This window comes from Macaca nemestrina, chromosome 17, assembly GCF_043159975.1.
Source record: "Macaca nemestrina isolate mMacNem1 chromosome 17, mMacNem.hap1, whole genome shotgun sequence".
Lineage (NCBI taxonomy): Eukaryota > Metazoa > Chordata > Mammalia > Primates > Cercopithecidae > Macaca > Macaca nemestrina.
In genome coordinates, this window is record NC_092141.1 from 74,369,839 (window position 1) to 74,389,406 (window position 19,568).

The window sequence follows — 19,568 nt, forward strand, 5'->3', positions numbered from 1 at the left end:
TATTGAGACTATTCTTATTTGTTTTGTGTCCTCAGTGCCTACAGAGTGTCTGGTACGGTTTCCATGCTCCCACATTGTAAGTAGGTGAGTGAGCAAATAATTCCAGAAAGAGGATACGCTGTTTGCCTAGATGATAGATTTCTATTCCACCCAGAACTAATCTTCAGTGGCTAGATGCTTGGGCCTGCCTGGCTTTGCTTGATGTTCAGAGTAGCATGTCCCAGAGAGTGCAGGTCATTCTGACATCCCAGCATTTTCCCACGCGAGGCAGAGCTGCAAGCAGGGGCAAGCCACTGCTCAAATGTTTCTGCTGTCTTCTTACTTCTGTGTATATTATGCACAGAAATGCATTATTTTAATTTGTACCCAAACCTCAGTAGTCCATACAGTCACATGTTACACAGATTTATGACTTAGGAGCCATAGGCTATACCATATAGATAGTAAGCTATACCATCTACGTTTGTGTGAGAGTACTCTATGATGCTTGCATAATGATGAAATCACCTATCGATGCGTTTCTTATAATGTATCCTCATTGTTAAGTGGCACATGATGTCTCAATGTTGCTGTGAGGACCCGAGGGGCAGATAACTGTCAGGCATGTAGCATGGTGGGAGACACTGTAAAGGCTCTGAATAATGACCACTATGGTTGGATAGCAGTCCCCATGACTCCAGTCAGAGCTAAGTTAATTATTTCTCTGGCTCTTGACTGCTTTGTCCATCAAATGAGAGAGGAAAGGGCTAGGCTGTGCACTTCAGCTGTACAGATCCCTCCATTCCCTGTCTGTATCTCATTCCTTCTCACCATTGGGACTTTGTGCTCATTGTTGGGGCACAGAATTAGTTAGCATAGGTAGGATTAAATTCAGCTGCATAGAGAGAAAAAAAAACAACCAGCGTGTAAAATGATATTGGAGTTAATTTCTCTCCAGGTAGGTAGTCTAAAGCTGATCTACCAGTTTCAAAACAATCAAGGACTCAAGCTCCTTCTATCTTGTTGCTGCACTGTTCTCAACCCGTAGTTTCTACCTTGGGGCTAATACAGCTACTCAGTTTCGGCAATCATATCTACATTCAGCTAGCAGAAAGTTGAAAAGATAAGGCAAAAGGCACATCAGCCCCTTTTAAAGACACTTCCTGGAAGTTGCACACAGACTTCCACCTATATCCTATTGGTCAGAATTTAATCACATGGCCTCACTTCCTGCAAAGGAGGCTGGGAAATATCGTTTTCATGCTGAACAATCGTATACACAACTAAAATTTGTTGAAAATGTGTCAAAAGTTTAGTTAAAACTGAAATATGTTAAAAATCCTCTAGTACTATCGAGGAAACAATAGATATATCAGGTATTGAGGAAAACTAGCAGTCTGTGATACAGTATTCTCTTACCTTCCTTTTCTTCTCCTAGTAAACTCCCATTCATGAATTAGGTGAACAATTACTTTCACAAGGAAGAATTATTTCCATCCTAAAAGCCTATTCATTTCCTTTACAACATTTATTTCATGTTGTAATTACACATTTTAGTGTGATTATTTAATTAGTCCCTCTTTTTTCCTAAAGTATAAACACAATGAGAATGAGGATATTGTCTGATTTTATATACTCACTTTATCCCCAGTGCCTAGCATAGAATCTAAAATGTAGTAAACACTCAGTTAATAACGGAGTGAAATAATCATGCGTTGTAAGGACTCTACTAGCTCTCACTTACCATGGCCCTGTGATGTTTATTACATTAGTTAGAGTGCCTCATTTGGCACCTCTCTAAGTCAGCACTTGAATTTCTTCTTCACAGATACATACAGCCTCCCACAGGACTCACAGCTCATCCTCAAAACTTACTGTAAAACTACAGCAATCAACTACTGTAAAAAACAAAATATCAGTGTGATATTGGTATAAAGAAAAACAGATCCACAGAACAGACTAGAGAGTCCAGAAATAGACCCATGCATACCTGGGTTCTAAATAACTGACTTTTAAGAAGAGTGTAAATGCAATTCAGTGGAGAGAGAAGAGTCTTCTCAACAAATGGAGCTGGAACAATTGAGTATCATTAAAATGAATTGGACATAAATTCAGTGGAGAGAGAAGAGTCTTCTCAATAAATGGTGCTGGAAAATTGAGTACCAATAAAATGAATTGGACATATTGGAAAATATTGAACATGAATAAAAGTGGACAATAAAAAGGGAAAATAAAAAGAAATAAAGTTGATTGTCAATAAAAGTGAACTTGGACATCAAAAATGAATAAATAAATGTTGAGTCATACTTTATATCATGTGAAAACAAATTAACTTTAAATGGATCATTGACTTAAATGCTAATACGTAAAACTATAAAGCATCTGAAAGGAACTAAACTTTTGTGACCTGAGGATTAGGCAAATTTTCTTAGAAATGACACCAAAAGCATAATTCATAAAATGATAAATTATTAAATTAGACTTCACCAAAATTTTTAAAATCTGCTCTTTAAAAAAGACTGTTAAGAGAATGAAAAGACAAGCTACAGACTAAAATAAAATATTTGTAAAGCATATATCTAATTTTAAAAACTTAAGTATAGAATATGTAAAGAATGCTCAAAATTCAATAATAAGAAAGCAAAAACAAAACAACCCAATTAAAAAATAGTCAAAAGATTTGAAAAGAAACTTTATCAAAGAAGATATATGGATGGCAAATAAGCACATAAAAAGATCCTCAACATCGATTAATTTAAATTAAAACCAGGGAAAGATACAATGACATATCTATCAGAATGTTTAGAATTGGAAATGTCTGACCATGTCAAGTACTGGCAAGGATGTGGAGGAACTGTAACTCTCATACACTTCTGATGGAAGTGTAAAATGTAAAATGGCACACTATGGTACCTTGGAAAATAGTTTGCCCTCCCTCCCTTCCTTCCTTCCTTCTTTCCTTCCTTCCTTCCTTCCTTCCTTCCTTCCTTCCTTCCTTCCTTCCTTCCTTCCTTCCTTCCTTCCTTCCTTCTTTCCTTCCTTCCTTCCCTTTCTCTCTCTCTCTTTCTTTCTTTTCTTTTATTTCTTTCCTTGGGTATCTCACTCTGTCACCCAGGCTGGAATGCAGTGGCAGACAAAGGCTTCCTGCAGCCTTGACCCTCTGGTCTCAAGTGATCCTCCCACCTCAGCCTCCCAAGTAGCTGGGACTACAGGTGTGTGTCACCATGCCCAGCTGTTTAAATTTTTTAATATATATATAGAGATGGGGTCTCATTATGTTGCCCAGGCTGATCTCAAACTCCTGGGCTCAAGCGATCCTCCGATCTTGACCTCCCAAAGTGTTGGAATCACAGGCATGAGCCACCAGGCTTGGCTTCAGTTTAAAAAAAAATTAAATACTTAGCTACCATATGATCCTACCATTTTACTCCTGGGTATTTACTGAAGAGAAATGACACCATATGATCTACAAGGCTTTTGCATGAATGTCTACAGCAACTTTATTTGGTTTTTTAATTTTAATTTTAATTTATTTGTTTTTTTAATCATCCAGCCCAAAATGTCAAGCAACTTTATTTGTAATAGTCCAAAGCTGAAAACAACATAAATGTCCTTGAACTATGATATATTCATACAATGGAATACCACTCAATAAAAAAAGAAATGAACCATTGATACATATTACAACATACCTACATTATGCGGAGTGAAAATTCAAACAAAAAAGAGTACTAAATTATCTTATGTGTCTAAAATTGTAGAAAATGCAAACTAATTTATGGTGACAGAAAGCTGATCATGATTGCCTGGGGACCATCGGGAAGAGGGGAAGGGGCAGGGAGGAAGAAAGGTTCTAGGAAGACATTTCTATAAATACAAAAGAGGAAAGAAGAATTGCTGTGGAGAGTAAAAAAAATACTAGCATATCAAATTCAGCTCTCTCTCTATATATAATTCAGCTATATATATATAAAATTCTGCTATATATATAAAATTCAGCTATATATATAAAGACTAAGTTGTAAGCCTAACTTCCATAGAAAGTATTCTAGGAATATGTTTCTAATTAACTTTAGAAAATCTAGGTATGTGTGGCCAGGAATGATGGCTCACATCTGTAATCCCAGCACTTTGGGAGGCCAAGGTGGGCAGATCACTTGAGATCAGGAGTTTGAGACCAGCCTGGCCAACAGGGTGAAACCTTGTCTTTACTAAAAATACAAAATATTAGCCAGGTGTGGTGGTGTGCACCTGTAGTCCTAGCTATTCGGGAGGCCAAGGCATGAGAATTACTTGAATATGGGAGACAGAAGTTGCAGCAAGCTGAGATTATGCCACTGCACTCCAGTCTGGGCAACAGAGTGAGACTCTGTCTCAAACAAACAAACAAACAAAGAAAAGAAAAGAAAATCTAGGTATGTGATTCAACACATTAACATATTTTTAAATGACAACCATATTATCATCTTAGTATATGTGACATAAAGTATTCAACAAATTTACCACGCAACAAATCAGTAATATAAAGGAACTCCCTCATCCAATAACTTTAATACATTTCATACCTAATGTAGAAACATTACAAGCTTCCTTTTAAAGTCAGAAATGATATAAATGTGGTCCCTATCACTGTTTCATACATCTACTCAACATTGCACAGGTGATCCTAGCTAATGAAATAAGACAAGAAAAATAAATGAGAGGTAAAGTTTGAAAAAGAACAAATAGTTTTGGCAAAGATACAATTTTCCACACAGAAAATTCTTAAAGACTCTACATAAAACCTATTCAAACTATTAGTATAATTTTTAAAGTTGATTACTTGGGTATAAATTGCATGTTGAGCCAGAGTCAGGCATCCAGGGCTACAAGGGACTGTGATGAATAAATCTAGTTAACTTCCCTGCTACTAAGTAAAATAACAATAACTACTGCTTATTAACAGTCTGCTATACCACACAAGTGCAATAAAAATTACACTTTATTAACCATAATATCATCTACCTATAATGAAAATATAAGATGGAATATATGTATAAGACATAGTATTTACATAGCCTATCCATAGTGCCTGGTGCTCCTGCAAATATGCATAAGTTGAAGTAACCTCACCAACCCTAGATGTCTGCAGCTAACAGGTTGAGATCCACTGCCATGGAGAATTATAGCTTTTGGAGTTAGTTAGGCTAAACACTATTTCCTTAAATATTTTTGTCCTGTTTATGCATGTGTCTTCTTTCCTTGTATCTAGTAGTAGGGAAACAAAAGCTTTCTTTAGACTTAGGGAAGTCACAATATTTACCTCTTAGAAGTATGTGATGAGCAGCAAATGCCTTTGGTGGGGAAAGGGAGAGTCTTTAGATCATAGATATTGTTTTCCATATTTGCAACAATTTTTTTGAGGCTGATACTGTTACTGTCTACACATTATAGTTAAGGAAATTAAGGCAAAAAGAAGATATTAATAAGTCAACCTGCTTAGGATCACACAGCTACTAAGAGATAGAGTTCAGATTTCATCCAGGTCTGTCTGATCTTAGCTTCCAAGCTCTTTCATCCTGCTAGGCTACACCACTCCAAAAAGATGAAAGGTTACACTGTTTTTAAAATATCTTCAGATGACCATAGTAAACAAAGAAAACAGTCAAGCAGGTAGTTCAAATTGGCAGATAATAAAACATCAATGGCTTTGAAGTCAGACAAGTTTTAAATCCCTGCTCTGCCATTTCTACCTGTATGACTAGCAAGTTTCTTATTCCCCTGACCCTGTTACTTTATTTATAAAATGATAATAATAAAATTCCAGTTTTACAAAGTAGTTTTGAAAATTATTTAGTCATTAATTTATTCAACAAATACATGTTGAGCAACTGCTATGTGACAGGTATTATAGTGCTTGAGATTCACAGAACAGACAAAAATTCTGTCTCCATGGGCCTCTGAGCAATAACAACTCAGTAGCAATAATCACATCTGGAGCCCAGATCATGGTTTCTAACACCATTCTCTAATACAAAGAACCAGGACTTCTTGGAGAAATGGCTGTTTCTGGGCTTTGGGCACAGAATATACAAGATGAGCTTGTAGCATCTCATAGTGTTAGAAAGTAGGAAAGTGCTCAAGGAACAAAACCATGGGGGCATATCAATAACACAGGTGCCAACCAGAAAGGGATCCCAATAGCCAAAACTGAGTAACAAGATAAATAACAGTATTGGGTTACAATCTAGGGTGTAAAATAAATATTCATGAGCCCATACTGATATAAAAATGATTGCATAAATAATTGAATGGGGGCACTGCTCAAAGAAACCAGAGATGACACAAACATATGAAGAAACAGTCCATGCTCATAGACAGGAAAAACCAGTATTGTTAAAATGGCTATATTGCCCAAAGCAAATTATAAATTGAATGCTATTCCTATTAAGCTACCATGACTTTATTCACAGAGTTAGAAAAAACTATTTTAAAATTCATGTGAAACCAAAAAGGAGCCTGAATAACCAAAGCAATCCTAAATAAAAGGAACAAAGCTGGAGGCATCATGTTACTTGACTTCAAACTATACTACAAAGCTACAGTAACCAAAACTGCATGGTACTGGTATAAAAACAGACACATACACCAATGGAACAGCATAGAGAGCCCAGAAATAAAGCTGCACATCTACAACCATCAACAAAATAAGTTAAAAAACAAAACAAGCAATGGGAAAATGTCTCCCTATTCAATAAGTGGTGTTGGGATAACTCACTAGCCATATGCAAAAGATTGAAACTGGACCCCTTCCTTACACTATATACAAAAAGCAACTCAAGACGGCTTAAAGACTTAAATATAAAACCTAAAACTGTAAAAATTCTGGAAGACAACTTAGGAAATATCATTCTGGACATAGACCCTGACAAAGATTTCATAATGAAAATGCCAAAAGCAATTGACTAAACTTGAAAAAGTGGACCTAATTAAAGAGCCTCTGCACAGAAAAAAACAAAAAACAAAAAACTATCAATAAACAGACACCTACAGAATGGGAGGAAATATTTGCAAATGATGCATCTGACAAAGGTCTAATATCCAGACTCTATAAGGAACTTAAACAAATTAACAAGCAAAAAACAATCCTATCAAAAAGTGCGTAAAGGACGTGAACAGACACCTTTCAAAATAAGACATATATGTGGCTAACAAGCATATGAAAAATGCTCAACAACTCTAATCATTAGAGAAATGCAAATCAAGACCACAGTGAGACAGAATGGCTATTATAAAAAGCCAAAAACAGTCTTGCTCTGCTGCCCAGGTTGGAGTACAGTGGTGTGTGATCTCGGCTCACTGCAACCTCTGCCTCCCTGGTTCAAACGAATCCCACACATCAGCCTCCTGAGTAGCTGAGATTACAGGCAGGCACCACCATGCCTGACTAATTTTTACATTTTTAGTAGAGACAGGGTTTCGCCATGTTGGCCAGGCTGGTCTTGAACGCCTGACCTCAAAGGATCCACTCGCTTCCACCTCCCAAAGTGCTGGGATTACTGGCGTGAGCTACCGTGCCTGGCCCCACTGTCATTTCTTTAGTTGTGACAAATGTACCATAATAATGTAAGAAGTTAACAATGGGAGAAACTGGATGTGGGGTGCATGGAAACTCCATTATCTTTGCAATTTTTCTGTAAACATAAAACTCTTCAAAAATAAAAAACTGTATTTTTAAAAATTTCCTGCCCTCATGGACTTATATTCTGGTAGGTGGACAGGGACAAACAACAATAAACAATCAGTTTACATTCAGTACATTATATGGTATGTGTGAAGGAAATACATACTCTTTCTATAATTATTCTTGTGGCAGCTCTGCTTTCCAAATATTTTGGTGGATGTTCAAATGAATTGCATGATAAAGTCCACATAACAGAGGGCAAGGAGAAACAACCCTAAAACTTGCTGGTTCACAAGAGGAAGAAAGATTTAAACATTTGCCTACAGGTGATCCACAAAATGAGATGAAATTTACCAACACACCTGAGACTGATGGCTGTCTATTCCACTAAAAATCTCCTGGGAAGGGAGGGGAACATCGCACACTGGGACCTGTCTGGGGATGAGGGTCAAGGGGAGGGAGAGCATTAGGACAGATACCTAATGCATGAGGGACTTAAAACCTAGATGATGGGGCTCACGCCTGTGATCCCAGCACTTTGAGAGGCCGAGGCTGGTGGATCACGAGGTCAGGAAATCAAGACCATCCTGACCAACATGGAGAAACCCCATCTCTACTAAAAATACAAAATTAGCCAGGTGTGGTGGCGCACGCCTGTAATCCCAGCTACTCGGGAGGAGAATCGTTTGAACTCGGGAGGAAGAGGTTGAGGTGAGCTGAGATCGCACCATTGGACTCCAGCCTGGGGAACAAGGGCGAAACTCCGCCTCAAACAAAACAAAACAAAACAAACAAACAAACAAACAAACAAACAAACATAAAACCTAGATGATGGGTTGATAGATGCAGCAAAACACCATGGCACATGTATACCTATGTAACAAACCTGCACAATCTGCACATGTACCAGAACTTAAAATAAAATTAAAAAAAAAAAAATCTCCTGGGAAACAGACTTTACAAGAGCCCACTCTTTTAGGTAACAAACCCAAGATTTGGAAAGTTCTATTTTAACATTCCCATTATTGGTGATAAATAATGATGAGAAAAAAGAGTTAAAGCTATGTATGGAGCTATGAAAAGAATTATAGTCACGTATCCTAAGTGTAGAGTATTATAAAGTCTACAGCAGTGAGCAGTAACATCCTAGGCTTTCACGTTCACTCGCCACTCATTCACTGACTCTCCCAGAGCGACTTTTAGTCCTGCAAGCTGCATTCCTGCTAAGGGCCCTGTACAAGTGCACCATTTTGTATCTTTTATACTGTATTTTTACCGTACCTTTTTAGGTTTAGATATGTTTTCTATGTTTAGACATGCTTTTTGGAGTGCCGACTGGGTGTCATAATAACCTCAGAATAACCCTGCAAAGGAGATCATATTTCACCCATTTTACAGGTGAAAAAAACTGAGGTAGTGTGTGTTTAGAAAACTTGCCCCAAGTAGCCAGTAGCTGGGTGCGGTGGCTAACGACTGTAATCCCAGCCCTTTGGGAGGCCGACACAGGCAGATCACCTGAGGTCAGGAGTTCGAGACTAGCCTGGCCAACATGGTGAAACCCCGTCTCTACTAAAAATACAAAAGCTAGCCAGGTGGGGTGGCGGGTGCCTGTAGTCCCAGCTACTCGGGAGGCTGAGGTGGGAGAATAGCTTGAACCCGGGAGGTGGAGGTTGCAGTGAGCCAAGATGGCGCCACTGCACTCCAGCCTGGGTGACAAAGGGAGACTCCATCTCAAAAAAGAAAAAAGAAAAAAAAAACAAAACAAAAACTTGCCCCAAGTCGTGGAATTGAAACTTTAGTACCTAAATTCCTCCTGTTAGTCTTTGACGTGGAGGACCAAGTACGAGGTGAGGTCAGCTCATTTGTTCCATTCTTAGGAGCCATGAGGGCCCACTACCCCACGCTCCCTTAAAATAGGCTGGCCAGACACCCCCATCCCAACCCACCTCAACACATGCCAAAGAACCAGAAAGGCTCCATTTATGTGGTCCCACAGGAAGCGAACACACGCAGGGCTGATGACGGTGACTCACAACTTCTAACCCTCCTCCTGGTCCATTGCATCAACTTTTCCAATGTATTGAAGTCTTGCAGAAACAGTGCTTCATGGGAAGATATCAAGGAAGGCGTCCCAGGAGCCAACCAGCAGGACCTACTCGGAATCCTCGGCCCCTTTTTGAGGTTTCTCTTTTTTTTTCCCTCAGCAATTCCTTTCAAAAAATTTTTTTCCCTCACCATTGACCTTGTTAGAGTTGCTAGTACTTTTTCCCCTTACACTGTAGCACTTCTGTAAATGTTTTTGTTCTTTGTTCTACTTCCTGCACTCTTTGAGCTTGGCTGTGATGTCTGTTCAGTGGGGCCTTTCTGATCCAATTGGCCCTTGCCTGTACATCCTCTCCCCAGGTATCAAAAATGAGGGCAGCACAGCCTGGAGAGCCCCTCATTAGAGGGAGGCGGCTCAGCTCTCCCACCAGTCACAAGCGGAGAGGGCAGAGCCGACTCCACGAATGACCAGTATTGAAAAGAAAGCTCCAGGGGTGAGAGAGAGACACAGACTGGCAGAGTCAGAAGCAGAAGGTTAAAAAAAGAAAAGGGGGAGAAAAAAACCCAAAAAAAAAAAAAAAATTCTTTCTGACTGCCTAAGCGGCTTCCTTTCAGGACCTGAGGCTTTCCAGAAAAATGTCTTGTAAAGAGCAGACCATTTCACGCTGCACACTCTTCCATCAGAGGGCAACACCTTGGTACATGGGGCATTCATTCCCAGGCTTTGGGCCGGGCTTGGCTCTCCACTCTGGAGATGAGGAGATGCCTTTTATCCCAGGAAACTCTGCCATGGTAATCAGAGGGTGTGTTGGTGGCCAGCTCCAGCAGGACCAGAGTCCAGGAGCTTTGCTTGGAATCCAGATGAGTCAGTTTCCTTGGAGGGAGGAGGATGAAGAGAGAAGTCTTGGGTCTCTGCCCAGGGTGGGCCAGGGCTGGGTGCAAGACCTGGGCAGACAGCTACTGTGGTTGGCAGGGACATTGGCTTTCCCCAAAATGGAGAGGCTTGGTCCTCTACAAAGAGCACCATTTATTCTGCAGAGTGCAGGCAGCACTGGCTGTGGGCAACTGAAGACCTGGCTTTGAGCCCCGGCTGACCCAGTGTGACTTTGAGCAAACCATCCCAACCCTCTGAACTTTATTTCCTTTTCCATAAAATGGGGACAATGCCTTGTCTTTATTCTGCGTTGACTGTGTGTTTTCTTGAGCACCGACTCCATGCCAGCTGCTGGAAATAGAAAGACATCAAGATGGCAAGATGCCTGCCCTCAAAGACCAATCACTCTAGTAGGAGAGGTGGACACTGGACACTTAAATTGATCATTAAAGTCCAGAGGGATGAGTACAGTGAAACAGGTATGTTCAGGGTGAATAAATAACACAGGGGAAACAGGTATTCTTTCCTTCTGGGGAGATTATCGATGCTGATGCAAGTCTTGAAAGTTAACTGAGGAGTTAGATAAGCAGATGAGTGGGGAAGAGAAAATGGCATTGTAAGCAGCAGACACCCTTGGTAGCAAAGTATGAGGAGCTCAAAAAAACTGGGATGTGTTTTGTAGAGGTGGAGAATAGAGTACCAGTTGCGCGTGCGTTGTGTGTGTGTGTGTGTGTGTGTGATGCAGGGCCATGACTAGAGTGAAGCAAGTGAGGCATTTGCCTAGGGCCCCAATTTTAAGTAGACAACAAAAGAACAACCTCAGTCATCAACATAAAGAAAATGTCCATGCAAGATTTTAAAAACTCAAAATTAATGCAAAAAAATCGATGATGAAAACAGTGACAAAATTTTAAATAGAGGCAGGATTGGGCCACACGCTTGCACAACTCCCCTTAGTTGCCTCACCCTAATCGTGGCTCTGTCAGATCCTCCCACCCTTTATCCAGCCCAAACATGAAAGTTCAATAAACGTGGGTATTTCTGAGCAAGCGTTCTGTGTAACACAGCATCTGTTCTCTCTTTTCAAAGAGCATCTTCCTCTAGTCTATGGGGGACGGTGGGGGTAGAAGGAGGTCAGGGCTTGTTAGTTTTTCTGCTGATTGTCATACTGTCCCCATTTGACACAGTGCTGTGCTGCTGTTGTGGTACCCTCAGAGGAGAGATAGTCCGGGGGCAGACCCCACTTCCCTTGACCGCTTTAATTCCCCTCAGCACACATACATTGCCAACATAAGGCTGTTGTTTATATAGTGGACGTTGCTGAAAGTATAGAGATAAATAGAAAAAAAAGTAATGTAAGGAAAAGTGTTTCAAACTGAATATGAAATATGAATGTTTCCAGAACTGAAGGGAATCAGGAAAAAAGAAAATAGGATAAACTCTTCCAAGCTGAGCTTCCTTGCCTTAAGGTCTTTTTCTTTCCTTCTTTCTTTAGACATAGAGTCACCTCAATCCTTTTATCTCTGCTTCTCTTTAGGAAACACAAAACATTTTGTTTCTCCTAAAAGTGTTTGAGGCCGGGCATAGTGGCTCACGCCTGTAATCCCAGCATTTTGGCAGGCAAAGGCGGTTGGACCACCTAAGGTCAGGCGTTCAAGACCAGCCTAACCAACATGGAGTGTTTTTAGTCTCTACTAAAAATACAAAATTAGCTGGGTGTGGTGGCGCATGCCTGTAATCCCAGCTACTCAGGAGGCTGAGGCAGGAGAATCACTTGAACCTGGGAGGCAGAGGTTGCAGTGAGCCGAGATTGCGCCATTGCACTCCAGCCTGGGCGACAAGAGTGAAACTGTCTCAAAAAAGAAAGAAAGAAAGAAAGAAAGTGTTTGAAGCATGAAACAAAATGTTTGTTTTGTCTGGGAGCTGTTTTGTCACCACCAGTGCAATTCATGGGATGCAATAATCTCTGAACTACAACCCAACCATCTGAGTTACACAGCCTGTAGTAACACTGTAGGGATCTTCTGTGGGGCAAGCCAAGGTGGGCACTGGTGCTGCAAATGTAGTCTCTTTCAAAGTCTTGGCACCAGTGAGACTTTAGATTTGGACAGAATACATATAACTTCCACGGATATCATACAACTCTCAGAGATAGTGGAACCTAAACTCATATTCAGAGTAATAAATATTTTCTTAAAATGACATAATAGGTCAAGGGTTTCCCAGTCCCTAATACAGAAATATAGGCAGAGAAATTTCTATTTTTCTTTTTTATGAATTCTTCTGCTTATAGAACATGTCCACCAGACCTAAGAAATGGGAGCTGTTCCATTACCTTCACAAACAGTCACGCACTCTTTATGTCCATCCTAGCTACATGAAGGCTAGGTAGAAGCTTTGAAATTCCACTTTTTCTCCACTTTAGCTAATACAATTCTTAATCATGCCTGTCAGCACTCTGGAAGTAGAAGAAGGGTAGCAGAATCAAGGTTTGTTTGCCTCAATCCAGAGCATGTCTTCAAAAGTAAGGAAAGAGAGGGTTTCTTCCATAAATTATATCAGGCACAGAATTCCTCTGCCACGAATTCTAGGCTTATCATAGGCATTACTGTGTTTTCTCCCTTAAGTAAAAAAGGAGGTGGGAACAAATAGTAAAACTGAAATGTTATGACTCTAAGGCCACTGCAGCTTGGGCCACATGCAGTTAGTGATAGGGAGAGAAAAAAAGCTTGTATTCTAACAGGCAGTCCAATGATTGGTCCAGGAGATGTTGCTATTTCTAAATCTACCCACTAAATCCAGTGGTTTAAACTATATGTTGAGGGGATATAGCAAAGTCACCTTATAAGATGAGTGCAATTCATATAATACTGATTATGTGATGATTAAATTATGTCATCTCAAACTTCGCTTCCAGGAATGCAGAACAGGGTAACTTAGACTAAAATCCCAAACTATGTACCATGAGATAAACTGGACAAAGTAGTCTTAAAATCACTCTAAGGCAGGAGAGTATTAACAAGGTTCTGAAGAATTATTGGGCCAAGATCTAGGAGAGGATGGCAACCCAGAGAGATGAGCCCGGGTTTTAGGACTGCTTTCTTCTGTGAGCATTTGGCTGTTCTAGAAGAGACACTGAGACACTGAAAGGCTGAATAGTACCTTCTGCAGACTCCCAGTAGTAAGAGAATAAAGTTGTTGTCCAGCGTCTTCCAATGTTGGATGGCACCTGGTAAGACTTCTGCACTTAGAAAGATCTATGGCAAAGACTACAGTCCAACTTTCAGTAATCTCAATGGAAATGGGATTAAGGCAATGCCATATTGCTGATGTTCCCTACAGAAGCAAATGAAAATTATTTCTAGAAGATAACCATCATCTTAGTCCACAAATTATTTCCAAAAGTCATTTTTCAAATATAAATCCTAGCTCACAGTCATCATCATCATTATGATCATCACCATCATCATCAAATACAAAAAAGACAAGAAAACATGAATGGGAACTAGTGAGATAAAGATAATAGAAACTGATCTACAGGAACTCCAGATATTGAAGTTATTAGAAACAGATTTTAAAATAACTTTGCTTACTACGATCATGAAGAAGAGATAATTTTTGACAAGTAACTCTAAAATACTTTTTTTAAAAAAGAGAGAAGATAGCATATTTTAAAAGAAACCAAAAAGAAAATATAGAACTAAAATACATAATAACAAAAATTAGAATTCAATGAATAGATTTTTTAATAAAATTAGGCAAAACTGAAGAGAGAATTAGTGAAATGGAAGGTAGGTAAAACATAATCACAATGAAGGAGAGAGAAAGAGAGGGAGAGACTAAATTGATGTTATAAAAACAATTAGAGCCAGGAGTGGTGGCTCATGCCTGTAATTCCAGCACTTTGGGAGGCTAAGGCTGGTGGATCCCCTGAGGTCAGGAGTTTGAGACCAGCCTGACCAACATGGAGAAACCCTATCTCTACTAAAAATACAAAATTAGCATGGTGTGGTGGCACATGCCTGTAATCCCAGCTACTTGGGAGACTGAGGCACTTGAACCTGGGAGGCAGAGGTTGCAGTGAGCCCAGATTGTGCCATTGCACTTCAGCCTGGGCAACAAGAGCAAAACTCCGTCTCAAAAAAAAAAAAAAAAAAGTAAGTTAAATAAAAACATTTTAGAAGAACAAAAACTAAGTATTCATCACAAACACACTTTCACTAACGGAAATACTGAAGTGTATTTCAGACAGAGGAAAAGTTATCTCAGATAAAAAATAGGAAATGCAAGAAAGAATGAACACCAAAAACATGAAAATATGTGGATAAATCTAAATGGATTGTCTAAAACAGTAATAATAAAGAGATAGGTAAATAGCCCCCTGCTGATAAAAATTGTTCCAGGGTAATCACTAGAGAAAGAGCAACAGAGTGTGTAACTTGCAAGTTACTAGATAAATAAAATAGGATGATAAAATACACTTAATCCAAATGAACCCTCGCTCTTTCAAAAGGAAAAAAATAAAGACAATAGATTAGTGAAACCATAGGCAGTTCTGAGTAAAATAATAGATGTCAACCCAAATACTTCAGTAATTGCATCAAGTATAAATGAATTAGAATGTGCCAATTAAAAGGCAAAGATTGCTAACTTAGATTATTATTATTATGTATATATATTTTTTGAGATGGAGTCTCACTCTGTTGCCCAGGCTAGAGTGCAGTGGTGCAATCTCGGCTCACTGCAACCTCTGCCTCCCAGGTTCAAGCTATTCTCCTGCCTCAGCCTCCCGAGTAGCTGGGACTACAGGTGTCTGCCATCATGCTGGGCTAATTTTTGTATTTTCAGTAGAGATTGGGTTTCACCAATCTCTGGCCTGTTGGCCAGGCTGATCTTGAACTCCTGACTCAGTTGATCCACCTGCCTAGGCCTCCCAAAGTGCTGGAATTACAGGCATGAGCCACTGTGTCTGGCCACCAACTTAGATTATTTTTTAATAACACCTAACTATTTGACTTTCCCCAGAGATTCATATAAAATATAAGGACATAAAAAATTTCAAAGTGAAAACATGGAACAAGGTTTACCGTGTAAACATAAAACAAAAGAAGGCCTGTATAACTGTATTCAATCAGACAATGTAGATTTTAAGGGAACAATGACAAGAAAGTTTAAAATGCAAAAAGTTAAAATTCATAAGCAAGTCAAATAGTAATTCTGAATTGTATGCAGCAAACAAGACCACTTTAAAATATATAAAGCAACAATTTTCAGAAGTATAAGGAGAATGAATAAGTCCACAGTCATAGAGAAATATTTTAATACAGTTCATAAGTTACTAATAAAGCAAATAGACAAATAATCAGTAAGAATATAGTAGATTGGAATAACATAATTAGCAAACTTGACTTAATTGATATATATAGAATGCTGGAATTAACAACTCCAGATACACATTCTTTTCAAGCATTCCTTAAAAGCATGATCTATAAATGAATATATGCTGGATCATAAAGCAAATATCAACAAATTTCAAATATGAAGTCATACTTAATAAATTCTCTGAACACAATGCAATTAAGCTAGAAATCAATAATCAAACAATAAGTAGAAAATTCCCATATGTTTATTAAGCAATATACTTCTAAAACATATACATGTAAAAGAATAAATCATAATAGAAATTAGAAAATATTTTTAACTGAATAATGATGAAATGTGACACATCAAAATTTGTGGGATATAACTAAAGTAATGCTTAGAGTAAGCTACATAGCCTTAGTTTCATACATTAGACTAAAGAAAAAAAAAGCCTGAAACTCAGCAATGTTAAGTATCAAACTTGAGAAGCTAGAAAAAAAGAACAGTAAATTAACCTCCCTCCACCACAAAGTAGACGGTAATAAGAAATAAAGCTAATAGCAGAAATTAATAGAATAGAAAACAAATAAAAATGTAGAAATTAAATAAAGCCAAAAGCTGATTCTTTAAAATAATTAATAAAACTGATAATTCCCTCATAAGGTTAATCAAATAAAAAGGAAAGAAGACAGAAATAACCATTATCAGGAATTAAGTTTAAAAGGAGATATTACTGTGATTCTTAAAGGCATGAAAATGATAATAAAAGAAGATATTATAAATAACTTTACACTAATACATTTGAAAATTTAAATGTAACAATCATTTAGGAAAATTTAGTTTACCAAAACTGACACTAGAAGAACTGAGAAATGTGAATAGTTCTAAATCTAATAGAAACAATAAATCTGTAATTATAAAGTTTTCCAACATTGAAAGATTCAGGTCCAGATGGCTTCACCAGTAAATCATTTCAAACACTTAAGAAAAAAAACACCAATTTTGTATGAACTCTTCGAGAAAATAAAAAAAAAATGAAAAGTTTTTCAGTTCAATTTGTGAAGACAGCGTAACCTTGACACCAAAATCTGATGAGGCATTTATAAGAAGGGAAAATTACAGGCTGATGTATCATATAAATAAGATGCAAATTCTGAACACAAGACTGGAGAACCAAATCCTGAGATATTAAAAAAAGGTAATATATTACAACCAAGTTGAGTTTATTGCAGTAATTCTGGGTAGACTTTTATTTTAGTAATAGACTCAACTTTGCTTAACACTAGAAAATTAACCACTGCAATTCACCATACTAGCAAAATAAATAAGCAAAATTGTATTACCTCTATAAATGTAGAAAATTTGCTTTATAAAATTTTACAACCATTTATGATCAAAAAATAAAAGTCTTTATAAATTAGGAATAGAAGAGAACTTTCTTAACCTGATACAGGGTATTAACCCAAAACAACTTACTAGAAACATTATATTGATAAAATCTCCCCCTGAGATCAGGAAAGACACATGGCTGCTCACTACAACCACTTCTATTTAGCATTATACTGAAGGACCTAGCCAGTGCAATAAGGCAAGAAAAAGAAAGAAAGGTGTAAGAAATATTATTCACAAACAGCACAATTATGCTTGTAGAAAATGTAAAAGAATCTCTGATTAACTGAAATATATAAGATATTTAGAAAATTATTTGAATATAAATTTAATATTAAAAATCTAACGCATTTCTATATACCAGCAACAATTAGAAAATACAATTTTATTTTTATATGCATAAAAAGCCATTAAACATACAGTTAGTCTGAAAGCTAGTAAAGCTCTTCAGGACCACTATCATAAAAGTTACAAAAGATTATTGAGGAAAATCGAAGATAATTTTTAAAAATATAAAATTATATCATATTCATGTATTGAAAGATGTTAATTCTCCCTAAACTGATATGTTGATTCAGTGCAATCCCAATCAAAATCTCGACATTTTATGTGTGTGTTGATCCTAAAATTTATACTGAAATGCATATAGCCACGAATAGCCAAGATAATATTGAGAAAGAATAATAAAATAAAAGTACTAGCTGTACTTGTTATGAAGATATTAATTGCTATATTTAAGACATTGTGGTAATGGTGACATGTTAGATAAATGAGCCAAAATAATAAAATGAAGAATTCAGAAACCTACCAATACATATACAAAACCTTTATATATTATAAAGGTGGCACTACAGGACAATGAAAAAAGAAGGATACATCTTCACAATAAATAGTGCTGGGTCAATTGGATATGCATATAGAACAAAATTAATACTGATTCTTTTTTATACTATCTATGAAAATCAATTCTGGGGTAGATTTTAGATGTAAATAGTAAAGCTACTACACAGAAAAACATCTTCACTATCTCAGAGTGAGCAAAGATTTCTTAAACAGATCTCAGAAAGCACTTACCATAAAGTGAAAGTTTAGCAAGTTGGACTACATCGAAATTAGTAACATCCTTTTTTCCACCTCCCCAATGACACCATCATAAAGTGAGAAGGAAAGCCACATGATGGTGGAAGATATTTGCAGTAAATATAACAACAAGGAACTAAATGTAAAATATATAAAGAACTCTTGCAAATCAATAAGACAAAGCCAGAAATCCCAATAGAAACATGGTCAAAAGATATTAGCGGGTAGTTTACACATTGGATATTCAAATGTCCTCTAAACAAGAAAAGGCGATTAATTTCATTAGCCATCAAGAAATGCTAATTATAATCACAGTGACTTACTTCTATATACCCATCACAATGGCTAATATTTAAAAAGCAAAAACAACTAGTACTAATAATTGGTAAGGATGTGAAGTAACTAGAACACTCATGCATGGCTTATGGAAGTGTAAATTATTACAATCACTCAGGAAAACTATTTGGCATTCTTTATTGAGGTTGAAGATAGGCTTATCCTATGAGCAATTCTACTCTTAAGTATATGCCTCAGGAAAACTATTTGGCATTCTTTATTGAGGTTGAAGATAGGCTTATCCTATGAGCAATTCTACTCTTAAGTATATGCCTACCAGAAATATATGTACCTGTGTACAATGAGGCTTACACACAAGTGTCCCTAGCAACATTATTCATGCTGGCCAAAAATTGGAGACAAACCACATGTCTATCAACAGCAGAATGAATAATAAATTGTGGAATATTCATATAATGGAATGCTATCTGGCAATGAAATTGAATGAACCAAAGCAACACAAGAGAGTGGATCTGTCTCACGATGTTGCACAAAAGACATCAAATGCAAAAACGTGCATTCCTTTGTATCCTGTATTATTCAATTTATATACAATTCAAAAAAGCAGGCAAACTATAGTGTTTAGGAATGCACACTTGGGTGATATAGCTATAAAGAAAAGTAAGGAAGTGGTTATAAAATTTACTCATGGTGGGGAGGGAAAGATTAGTAATGGGGAGGGGATATGAGGGGATATGAGGGATAAGTGATAGGGAGGGGATATTAGAGTGTGTTTTTTGTTCTGGCTACATGGGTTTTCACAATAAATCTGTGGTAATTTGCTGAGCCATACATTTTTGCTTCGTACACTTTTTTGTATGGATGTTGTCAATCTTGTGTTTA